Here is a 13,106-nt window from a genome sequence, read left to right on the forward strand (position 1 = left end):
GGGATCCTCCCTACCCAGGGATTGAACCCACATCTCCTGCATCTCATGCATTGCCAGGCCAATTCTTTACCACTGCGCCACCTGGGAAGCCCCATCCTTCACCACTCGGGCCTCTAAATACTTGCCTAAACTATAAACTAAATGAGATTCCTCCTCCCCCAAAGGACCCCTGTGTTTTTCAGAAAATGCTTTGCAACATACCTCTATCTACATTTTCCCGAGAGCAGATGAGTGGCACTCAAAAAGACGTTTAGCTGTGATTTGAGACACACTCTGATCAAGCATAAACTATGCTATTTTAAAATTAGAAAATTGCAGTGCCACACACACACACACACATACATTCTTGATTTCAAAGAGCTTGTTTATTTCCTGAGTCTCACAAAAATGTCAGTCTGTAAAATAACCTGAAAAAAATCACCTATGGCAAATTCTTGCCAGACGTGGATCTCAGAAGCGCTGTCTCTCTCAAAAGTCAGTTAGAAAGTCTGTGGTACATAATTAAATCAAAGTCGTTTGTTATTATTGCCCACAGACTCTCTTCAAAGCTTTGAACCTCAGTGCATTAGCCTCTACAGCCAAACCATTTCACCAGCCACTCGGCATGTGTTTATGCCTGCTGCCCCCGGGAGCTCCCTTCGGGGGGCCTCCCAAGCTGCCTCTAGGACCCCTCTCTCACCTCCCTTGTTCTGAACGTGTCCAGATGGCTCTGGCTTGCCAGCGGGGTTTCAGAGCCCCCACAGAGAAAGCCTATGACATTTTTAGGGGTAGAGTGGTACATGGCTCACTCTGAAAAACAATTTGGGATCTTGAGAATTTTGCTGTTTCTTTTTATTGAAAATTCCAGTCGCTGGGCATACATCCTGGGAGAGAACTGTGAAGCCATTCTGTAATGCTCGATGCTTCATCTGCGATGCGTGTGCTCAATCACACGTCTGCAAGTTCCATGAGGATCAGAGCCACATCTGTCCTGTCACGCTGCATCCCCAGTGTCTAGACAGGGTGCTGAGACATAACAGGTACCCCACAAATGTTTGGAGAATGACTGAGTCGCTGAAAAGGGAATCTTTTCATAAGCTTTCGATGTCACCACTGGAACAGACGATGTTTACCAACCAGTTTCATTTCTTTTCTCCACCAAACTGACCAGCCAGGTAGACTGAGCATCCAGGTATCTGACACAAACCTTGAGTTCTGTCATTCAGGGCTGACGTTGGTCCAGCACACAAAAGAGCCCCAGTGTCAGATGGCTGAGTAATACATGTAAGAATAGAATCTGTTTTCTCTTCGGCCATATTCAATAGAACTTTCTGTGATGAAAATGTTCTATTTAAACAGCCACATGTAAGCTAGTGGTTACTGTACTGGACAGTGCAGTTGTGGATATTCTTGATTAACTAGTCAATTGTCCCAAGAAGAAGCTGAGAAATAAACTGGTCTGTCCCTTGTTCACCACAGGCTCATAGATAATCACGTCTGTCTGGGTGACAATCTGGATTAAGAGCATTTCAGTTCTGACTGTGCCAGGGCCCACCAGCAGAGGCAGGATTCTTGCAGCACTATCCTGATCACTTGTCATCTGGGCATATGTGTATCTTCATTTTTTAAATGAATTAATTAATTTTTGGGTCTTCTCCACTGCTGCGCATGGGCCTTCTGTAGTTGCAAGGAGCAGGGGCTACTCTCTAAGTGTGGTGCCAGGGTTTCTCATTGTGGCGGCTTCTCTTGTCATGGAGCACAGCCTCTGGGCATGTGACTAGTAGCTGTGAAACACGGTTTAGTTGTCCCGTGGGATGTGGAGTCTTCCTGGACCGGGGATCAAACCCGTGTCCCCTGCACTGTCAGGCAGATTCTTAGCCACTGGACCACCAATGGAAGTTCCTATCTTAGTTTCCTGGCACAGTTGGAGGAGGACATGGTGATGCTGAGCCCTGTTCCATGAAACCCCAGGCGTGCCTCAGGTCCTCCATCCGCATCTACCCCTCAGCCCTTGGCCAGTTGGAGGCGAGGCTGGAGGCAGGAGAAAGCCCCTTGGCTGAGGTTCTCAACCTCTACAGTGACCCAGAATCTGCATGTCTAGCTAGCACTGCAGGTGATCCTGGTATTTATGGGTCTTGACCATACCGGGCAGCACTGTAGACAGGTGTAGACAGTAGACAGGCCACTGCTCAATGTCTCTGATTGAAGAGTGACCCCGGGCAGGTCACCAGTCCCTGGGAAACTACATGTGCCTCACCAATCCCCTACATTGCTCTTCCTGTCCTTACCTACGGGATCCTTCTTTCCTTCTCCACCTGGCAGAATCCTCACCTTCTGGATCCTGCCACACACCACATCCTCAGATCTGTGTCCTCCCAAGTCACCCATGCATCTCTTGGTGACAGTCAGTGAGACCCGCTGGGTAGGAAGGGGGCTTACTCATCTTTGCAATCATGGGGTCAAGCCCGAAGCCTGGCCCAGCGTGGCATTCCCTACCCTATACCCCCGTTCACATTTCTCCAAGTTCTTTCTTTAAAAAGGAGTGAGTGTCTGCAGCAACTCATCCTTCAGACATTAATGTGAGACCAGGGACCCAGAGCGAATGAGAAGGTCGGATGGGTGAACTGATAGCAGCTTAGACAAGGGTAAAAGGCTTTAGATTCCTCACACTAAGGGCTTATTCCAGTTGAGATCTAACTTCAGACCATAATCAAAGGCCCCAGGCTGGGTAGTGGGTGAGAAGGGCCCCCGCCTCATGACCCCAGTGAATTTCATGGACTCTGGACCATGTCACTTTCCTCTTCTCCCACATGTGCCAGGACCCCGGGGAGTTGGGCTCACAGTGAACCCTGCCACCCACAGCACACACACTTACACCAGGTCTTATTTCCATTGATCTCCCATCACAATCGGCAGGGCTCATTGTCCTCTCAGATCTACCTGCACAATGTAAGTGCCCCAAATTGTGGGTAACTTATTCAGCCTTGTGTGTGAAGCACCTTCCAGACCGGCCTTGTTAGCCCTTATTGTAAAGGGAAGGAACTTCCCACAGGTGGGGAAGATGGGGGTTTAAGGTGATCATTTCTCCTCTTCACTTTTGTGCAGTTTACTGAGGTGTCCTCAGAGACCAGAGCATCCCAGAGACCAGAGCTGGATCACAGGTAGGTGAAGACATGGTGACCTTGGTTCCTCTTCCTTGATTTCTGTCACCATAAGCTTTCATTAGCTTTTGTGCATTTCACAAGCATTTACTGAGCCTTTACTATATGCAAGGCACTGAGCACCCTGAAGGGCACAGATAAATGAACATGACCCCCACCCACCCCGAGGAGCTCATAGTTCAGTAGAAATGCCGCCAACTCACCAACGTGTGATTTGTGGCTAATTTCTGCCATCAGATGAGGTTTCTTCTCTTCTCTCCTTAATTGGGCTTGGAGCTGATTTTAAGATGGCTTTGACGTTATCAGCATCAGTGCTTCTCAAATGATGAGTGGTGAAGAAATACTATTTTTCTCCCAATCCATTGCAGTTCTATGCTTTTTTAGAAAAAGATGATAAAAAAGTCAATCACTAGCAAACTGAAATCTTAGAAAGGAAAAAGAAGCCCAACTTTGAGGCCACTTGTGTTTCAGCAATGTCAAATTACTAAAAAAAAATGTTCTGCAAATCTCCTTTTAACTTCTATGCTTATCTCACTGCTGTGGGGTAACACATTTTGCAGAGGAGTATGAGCCCTGGCCCACACTTTGAGTAGTACCAATATAGACCAGAGGAAGCAGACCACTATAACACCTCTTGTCCCAGGAACTTGGCAGCCAGTTGGACAGCATGCTCTGGAAGATGGTGCCAGCCACTCCTAGCGGCCAACCGATCCACCAAGGCTGAAGCATCATCCTACCTTCACAGCCCTCTGCTGGGGGGCCAGCCTCAAGGCACTGAAGCCCCCTCCATGGGCAAGACAAGCCAGTGGTGGCCGGGGCCATCCACCCTCCTGGACCGGAGCCCAGAATGGGTGCGATATGTTACTGGTGTCGCTGCCTCAGAACCACCCAGGGAAATGGACAGGCTTTCCCTGTTGTTATAGGTGAAACCCCTGAGCACCGAGAAAGGTAAACAGCCAACAAGTGACGATCCTAATATTGGCTCCTAGAGTCCTGACAACGACGTCTGGCTCCCTCACGGCACTGTGACATTTCGGTGAGACCGCAGGGTTTTTATTGGAGTCAGCTGTGGTGGAGATCGAGAAAAGGTGGTCAGCCTGCGGGAACATTTCCAGAGGCCCAACAGCTGGGCTAGTTGGAGTTTTAGGAGAGTAGAGCTTGTCGGTAGGGAAATCCCAGGAAACCTGCATCCCCCCAAACAAGAAAGCTCAGCCCTATTGATAGCCCCAGGCCACCCCTTCCCTGCTTGGCTGAGGATGGACGTGTCCTTTCCCAGGGAGGCTGTGGGGCCTACTGCCATAGAGTGGAGTGCTGCAGGTCCACCCATGACAGAAACTAGGTCTCCAAGGGCTGGAGGCAGAGCTGCGATGCTGTGATGTTGAGATAAGCTGGGATGGGAGTGTGATAAGCTGCTCCACCTCCGTCTCTACCTTTGAAACTGCCCTCAGAATCTCTCAAATTATCCATATGCCCTGAGCTCATGTTATAGCATGTCATGACAGGGGTGATGCTGTTGAATTTACAGAGGGCATTTTTTTTTAAATTTTAAATTTATTTATTTTAAGTGGAGGCTAATTACTTTACAATATTGTATTGGTTTTGCCATATATCAACATGAATCCACCATGGGTGTACACGTGTTCCTCAAACAGCCAGGAGCATGTCTGTGTGTGTGTGGTCAGTGTCTGGCTCTTTGTGACCCTAGGGACTGTAGCCCACCAGGCTCCTCCATCCATGGGATACTCTAGGCAAGAATACTGGAATTGGTTGCCATTTCTTCCTCCAGGGGATCTTCCTAACCCAGGGATTGAACCAGCATCTCTTACACCTCCTGCATTGACAGGCAGCTTCTTGACCGCTAGTACCGCCTGGGGGGCCCATGTCTCTGTACTTCTGGGTAAAGATCACAGACTCAATACCTATCCTATAAAGTGAGCCATTCTCCTAGCCCCTGGACCACTCCTTTCTCTGATGATGACTATGGGTAGAAAGAGGCTGATGGGTCTCTAAACTGTGTTCTTAACCAGCCTCGTTCTACCAAATACCCCGTGATCCTCTCTGTCCCTTCCTCACAAGTTAAGGCAGACAGGAAGGGTGTGTGTCTGTGTGTGTGCTCTGCTTAAGCAGTAGGGAAGTGAAATGTATTTTTTGGTAGAAGAAGCAGGCATGTCTATGGGAGAGGGTATATGAATGTGATGACAAATAGGAGAAATGTGTGTTCATGCACATGCCCCCGTGCGACCCTGTGTGTGGTGTGGGTTCCTCTAACTATGATTCAGGCCTTGTCAGCTCCCACTGCAGCCCAAAGGCCCTCAAGGATCTAGCTACGTGGAGGTCTTGCCTCAGCAGACAAGCCAGAAGGGAGCAGTCCGCTGGCTTATGCTTCTTGGCTTAGGACTGCTGCTTGCAAGACTCCAGGCTCTGTAGCCACTAGCCCTTGGGAAGACATGGGAGTGTGCATGGGATAAAACAAATCTTTCTGCCTCATGTGGCTCCCATCCTGACTCAGATCTGCTGCCCTGATTGGAGAAAAGGTACAGGGAGGACTGGAGGCTGTGAAGGGTATAGGCATTATTTGCCCCGTGGACCCTCAAGCTTCTCCCCAGGTTCACACTGGATGGACTTCGGGAGCTGGACACTTAGATATGTCCAAACCCAAACCCACTTCTTCCTGGAACCTCTGGATAGTGCCCAAGGTATAAGAAACCAGGAGGGCCTAGGCATCCCTTGAAGGGAGAAGGGAGAGCAGGAGGCTCTTCTTCCAGGACCACCCTTTTTGGTGAGTCTGTGACAACAGTAGTGGGCTGGTCTTCTACCACTGCGGAAGAATACGAGCAGGAGGAATGGAGAGGGCTGGGATGCAGGGAGTGATTCAAGCATCTCTCTTCTTATTTTAGTCAGTTTTTGAGTGCCTACTGCGTGCCAAACACAGGCTGCCTCACTTCATCCTCACAATAGCTATGCTAGGTAGGCACATCATGCCCACTTTTAGAGAAGAGAAAACTGAAGTTGAGCAGTGTGCCCAAGGCCACATAGCTGAGACGATAGAGCCAAGAGCTGGAGTGCTTGCATGCTAAGTTGCTTCAGTCCTGTCTGACTCTGTGAAACCCCATGGACTGTAGTCCGCCAGGCTCCTCTGTCTATGGGATTCTCCAGGCGAGAATACTGGAGTGGATTGCTCTGCCCTCCTCCAGGGATCTTCCTGACCCAGGGATCAAACTCAGGTCTCTTATGTCTCCTGAATTAGCAGGCAGGCTCTTTACCACCAGCACTATCTGGGAAGCCCCAAGAGGCAGAGTCACACATTCTAACTCCCAACACACTGCAGTCTCACCTTGTCTGGCCTGCACCTTTTCAAGCAGAGCCAACTCTTACTGGCAGGGAGGCAGGGTAGGCACTCAACCTAATTCTAATCTCACAGTTCTCTCCACACTCCATTGGCAACAGCCAAGGGGAAGCCACCAATCCCTGAGCAGTCTCCCTCCTCTCACCCAGCCCACCCCACTCCCACCCACTTCTTCCTTCATCTGAGCTTCGGGGTCCAGTGTGGTCTCAGGGAGGTTAGGGGTGGGAGAGCTAGCGTGCCCTTCCTCACCTTTAGTGCCTCAGCCCAATCCCCACCTTCAGTTTTAAAAGACACCAGAGCCCAACGTGGTTCTGGGCTTGGCTCAGAGCTGGGAGCCTGGGGTGGGGCTTCCTTTTGGAGTTGGGGGCACTAGGAAAGGACTAACAGTCCCCACTTTCACCACCTTTTCCATCTGCTTCCCTGTGGTTTCTCTAATGTCTATCCAATATGGTCTTAACAACTGTTCGCTCAACAGATTACCTTCATAAAATGTTACCAAGTACCACTCTTGACACATTTATGTCTGTTCTCTCTCTAAGCTCCTTAAAAGACAGCAAAGGAACAAGAAAGGTATAAACCCTCAAAGACAAACAGCAGAGAGAGGAAACCGCAGCTGGTGAAAAATGACAACCAGATTTTGAAGATGGAAATTAGAGGGGGGCTTGCCAGCAAGCGGAGCTGGCCAAGGGTTGTGTGGAAGAAATAGGATGGATGCACCCTCAGACCAGGTCTCAGGGCTGGAATGTGTCTGGAAGGGATGAAGACTGCAGTAGAAACGGGGACTGGCTGAGGATCTGTCATGGAGAAGTCAGCCTTCCCTTGTGCCCTCTCCCCAGCCATCACACACAATCCACAGGGAAGAGGCTAGAAGCTTCCCTCCTTGAAGACTGCAGTAGAGACACTCCAATCATGTCCAGTAGAGATGCACTCAACGTAATGACAGTGGGAACAAAGACGGGGCTGGAAAAATAGACTGTGGGTAAGTCTGTGTATGAAATGGTGAACCTTCCGCTCCTTTGCAACCTCTGGCCCCAGAAAGGAGGTGGAAAGGTATAGTCTCCCCAGATGGGAGATAGAGATCTCAATGAAAAGATCTTCAGATACTGACATTGGAGGGTGCCCTAGGGAAAGCCAACTCAGAGCCTCCTCTATGGGCTACTTTGTGCTACCAGGTCATGAGTTTGCCTACACATGAGTTTCTCTACTTCTCAGCCATGAACAGAGAGAAGAGCCAAGGGTTCACGGGAGTTTGATGGAAGCCTCTAATTTAGAAGAGACCAGAGCAAACAAGCACACACAAAGAGACAATGCAGGATGTAGAAATAATGCTTTTTAGAAGATCCATCTACAATCAATCTCTTCCAGGGGCATCTGAGGAAATTTTGCATCCATAAAACAAGTAGTAGGTGCAATAAAAATAGAAATCGCCAGAGAGTCAGAAAGGGCCTTTGAAGTTAAAAATATGAGAACAAAAAAATGTTTTAAGGTAATAAAAGTGTTGGAAAACAAAGTTAAGGAGTTCTCTTAGGAAGTACAACAGAAAGACATCAAGAGATAAAAGAAAAGAAACTTAGGAAAACAAACCAGAAGGTTGCTTTCATCATATAAGAGTCCCGAGACTTGACTGTGAGACTTGAGAAAGCTGTTCCTGGGAGCTCCCTGGCAGTCCAAGGGTGAGGACTCTGCGCCTCCACTGCAGGAGTACAGGTTGAGCCCTGGTCAGGGAACTAAGATCCCACAAGCCTTATGGAGTAGCTGTGGGAAAAATAAGCTGTTTCTTCTGGCCTGCTGGCACCATTCCCCACAATCCACCATACCTCAGCGCCCCTCTCTTTTGCATCCCATTGGCTCTGCCAGTTGTCTCTGACACCACAGCCACAGAAGGGGACCCACGTCAAGAGGAGGAGCCCTCAGCCCATTCTTCTCTAAGTGCCCTGAAGCCTCAGCATTCTCATCTGAACAGTGGAAATGAGAGTACCCGTGTAATAGGGCTGCCGAGAGAATGAAACATTAGTCAAGGAACTTCACAGCACTCTGTAAGTGGCTGGTGGTGTCATCATGTTCTACAGCAGTCCCTGGGCTAGCCCGTCTCCCCAGCATGGCTGCACACCTGCTCCCTCCCTGCTTCTTGCCCCCTCTGCTCTAGGGCTTGTGGGCAGGAGAGGGAGAGGAATGATGGGCGGTCAGTCTCTCCCAGTGGCCATGATTGCCGCAATCTTGTCAGACCTGCTGCTGGGAAAGGACGCAACCCCACTCGCCTGAGAGGCCTGACGTTCATGGCTGACTCTCCACCAGCAGATGCCTCACTGTAGGGAGAAGTGAGGTTTCAGGGCAGGGCGCCCCCCCCTCCAACTAAGACACGTTGCTTAACTCTGAGGTCTTGGTTTCCTCCTGTGTCGTAGGATACAGTCCACCGCTCACATCCCTGGCTTGACGTGGCACTGGGAGAAGACACACCTCCTTTCAAGGTCACACTTACGTACCCTGGGCTATCTCCACCCACTCACTGCTGTCATTGCTGGATTTCAGGTCCCACCACATCATGAATCAAAGACTTCGGCTTGTAACTTACAGACTTCCTCCACCCCCAGCTTCCCGAGGTCATCCTGGAGGGACTACCATCCACACAGACATTGATTCAGCCAGCACCCTGGCCCCTCAGTTCCTGGGGTACCCTCCTGCCAACGGTCCTCACCTCCACTCCATTCCGGCCACCCACTCCCGTGCGCTGCTCTAGACTTTGTCATTTGTTACTGCTCTGCCTTCAGAAAGACTGTCTCAAATATCCCACCCCCAACCTGCTCTTCATCTTCCCGCTTTCCAGCTCAACTGTTCTCTTCAGATCATGGGGTCACAGAGTCGGACATGGCTTAGCGACCAAGCAACAACATTCCCACCAAGCTCCTCTTTCTTCCCACCTGTCCATGGTCCTCTCTGCTTTCCTCAGGTTCACCCATCCCATTCTGATTTGACTTTTCTTTTACATCCAGCTTACATTCCACAGTGTATCGTCCAATAACGTTTCTTTTCTTTTCTTTTTTCCAAGACCGTCAATTTCTTTCTCCTCTATCATTTTATCATCACATTTGGCAAAAACCCAGCAAAGGGTCTGACCCTGGAAGAATCCAGCCATGCACTTTCTCTGCATTTGTATTCAAACAGCCAAGCACTCTGGTGGTGGTAGGGGGCACCAGAGGACAGGACAGACTGGCTTCCTACAGAGCCGTGATCGCATCCTCTTGCTTTCCCTGGCCAGTGCCTTTCCACTTTCCACAACTGCTTCACACTTGCTCTATTTTCCTCACACCCCTAGACCCCTTTCCATCCTCAACTTTGAACAGAAACCTTTGCTTCTTATTTGTGATGGAAGATAACAGCCACCACCCAGTTTTCAGTACGGAGCGAGTAAACCACCCAAGGCAACAGGCGTCCTGCCTTCCTTTCCACTGTTCTAGCGCAGGGGGTTCTGGCCCAAGCTTAGCAGCTCAGGAATCTTACTGGACTAGTCATCCCTTCCTTTCAACTGAGTCCTTTCTATGCCTTTAAATATATTCTGCTCCCTCCCTTCATTGGAAAGGAAGGAGGAAGGAAGAAAGGAAAGGAAAGAGGGAGGAGAGGAAAGGAAGGAGGGGGGAAAGGGAGGCAGGAAGGAAGAGAAAGCTTCTCATTTGTTTCCCCTGCCTCTGTAGCTATCACCTTCTTTCCTCTTCTTTTTAGCCCAGCTTCTCAAAATAGCTACCTAAATGACACTGCTTCCTCTCCGGCCTTCCTCCTGCCCCACCTATATGATGCCGCCCTCCTCGCATCATGGTTTCAGCCCTTCTGCTTCACTGAGCCGCTCCTGCTCACAGCACTCATGGCTGCACATGCACTTGTTACCCTGAGTCATACCTGACTTCGCAGCCACACCAATTGTTTGTTCACTGCTCATCTCTTGGCTTCAAGGACACCTGCTGGTTTTTTCTGGCCACTCCCTTTGGGTCTCCTGTGTAGGCTCTGTTCCCTGCTGCTCCATGAAAGCTTGTGACCCTTGACCTTGCTCTGTATTTTCTCCCTGGCTAATTTCATCCAGACCCATGGCATTAAGTACCCATGGCAAATAATGCATAAATCCTTCACCGGATGCATATATCCACCTGCCGCTTGGTATCACCCCTGGGATGTCTCATTAGCTGTCCCACGTTCAGTAGGTCCTTGAACGCATGGTCTCCACAACCTTCTTCCCCTTCTGGAATCCTGGTTCTCTTTCACCTCACCCCATATATCACAAAGCATTCACAAACTTCTCTCTCCCTCATTCTCTATATCTAACCAACCACCAAATTCTGTGAATTTTATTTCCTAACTTTCCCTCAATTCAGTCCAATCTCCTCCATCTCCACCACGCACACCTGCAGTAGCCCAAGCTTCTGATGTAACTCTCAAGTTCAAATGCCGTGACTTCCTAACCAGTATACGCTGCAGTATTCTAGACACACTGCAGTCATCGTCATCTTTGTAAAACACGTTTAACTACATCATCCCCTGCGTAAACCTTCAATACCTGCCTGTTGGTCGTAGGATAAAGGTAGGAATTCTTAACATAGGGTTCAAGAAACTACAGCTCAGCAGTCATCTCAGTTGTGTAGTAGGTTCTGGGTCATACTGCCAAAATTTACAGCCTGACACTCCCATCACTTCCTGTCAGTCTGGCCTTGGGCGAGTTACCCTTTGAACCTCGCTGCATTTCAGTCTCATCTATGAATGAGGCAATAATGGTACCTGTCTCCTAAGGTAGCTGTGAATTGAATGTGGTAAGCACTTCTAATGGGCTCTGGTGCACAGGAAGCTGTCATTATCCTCTGCCTCCCTGGTCTCTCCTCTCTTCCCCTTCCCTCTCATCAGCCCACTTTAGCCTGATGCTGGTTCTGTCTCAGGCCTTTGATCTCTCTCTGCCCCCTTTCCGCAGGCTCTTTGCACATGTCATTCCCTTTGGGATGTTTCTTTTTCCCTCTCAGAAAGACCCATCCTGGAGGCACAGAACCAAGAATGTTAGGAGGCTTCAGCTGGGGAGCGCCTTAGAGGCTGCCTAACCTTCTGCTCCATTGAGCTTGTTTGGAAACTGAGCTCAGAGAGGGAAAGGGATGGGCCCAACAGCACAGAACAAGTCCACGGTGGAGGCAGGGCTAGAAATCAGGGCCTCACACCGGGTTCAGGGCTCTTTGTACTGCCCATCACCATCCACTAGTTCACTCACTTAATAAATATTATTCCCTCCTTTGTGCTGAGCGGAAAAGCAGATGCCCAGGCCTGTAAATAACTGAGGTCAGTGCTCTCAAGGAAGGGCTCATTCCTGTGAGATGGGGGCCACAGCAGACAGCAGTCAATCCCAGGCTGAGTCAGGACCAACTTTACCAAGGAGATGGTGATTTTGAAGATGATAACCCTGGGAGAAGGAGCAGAATGAAGGCAAACGAGAGCCGCATAGGCTGAATAAACAGCACTCACCCTGAGTTTAGGGAGCAGGTATCTGTTTAGGAAGCTGCTCAAGACTGGTTGAAAGCTACCAGAAAAGGAAAGAAGCAGAGAGATGGAGCCCCACAGGAGTTAGGGCCAAGTCAGGAGAAGCAGGAAGACTGACTGCCCTGCTTCCGGTCTGCAGCAGCCTCCTGAAACCCCAAGGGGTGCCCTTCCTTCCCACCATTACTAGGAAAACTGAGGATGGACAGTCCCTCCTTCCCCAGCTCCCTGCTTCCAGAAGGTTCCACCAGGTACTTTTTCTCAAGCCAAACTGTGGTGCACTTCCCCATAAGCAGCCACCCGCTCTGAGGAGCTCAGGGCCAGTCTGGGATGGGGGGCTGCTGGCGCCACTGGGCACAGCCTTCCCCTCCCCGAGCCCTGCTTGCTCCAGCCCTCCTGCTGGTTACCCTTTCCTCCACCTAGCCAGATACCAGGGATAGAACTTATCACTGGCTCTCCTGCCTTCTGCCCCTAGATAATAGATCAACACATAGGACAAGCATAACCTCCCAGTGTGCGGAGCGTACAAAGGGAGAAGGATTCCGTGGCTACAGTCTTCAGTGGAACCCAGAGAGAGCCCCGGAAGAATGGCATGGACCTTCAGGAGCAGAATGCCTCGCTGGTGACTCCTGCTGGTGCTCTGGGGTTCCTGCACCTTCAGTCTCCACATGGACCCCAGGGCCTTCAGGCAGAGGGAGGGCAAAAAGGGTTCCCCTACCCATCTGCTGGCTTTCAGATATGTGATGTCATCCGGTCCTCCCCACCAGCTAGTTGGGCAGCGATGGTCCCACTCAGAGAAGCAGGTAACTTGCCCAAATTCACACAGACATCGGTCAAGCCCTGAAGCTGTGTCATGTGACTCCTGCCCAGAGCCCCCATTAGGTACCTCTCACTAGGCCCAGTATGGAACTCAGAGATGATGAAGATAGGCTGTTGCCCTCAGGGGCCTCACAGCTGAAGTATCCAGGTGTGGACACAGTGGGCTCAGCCAGGGAAGCCACCGAGGCCCCTGGAATGGGATTCTTGGATTCTCTTGGTGGCAATTCTGCTCCACTAGCAGAACTAACCAGCTCTGAGACCATGGACAAGTTATCTCTTGTCAAGGAGCCTCTCAAGTCTCA

This window comes from Ovis canadensis, chromosome 1 (assembly GCF_042477335.2).
Source record: "Ovis canadensis isolate MfBH-ARS-UI-01 breed Bighorn chromosome 1, ARS-UI_OviCan_v2, whole genome shotgun sequence".
In the NCBI taxonomy this organism is placed as follows: Eukaryota; Metazoa; Chordata; class Mammalia; order Artiodactyla; family Bovidae; genus Ovis; species Ovis canadensis.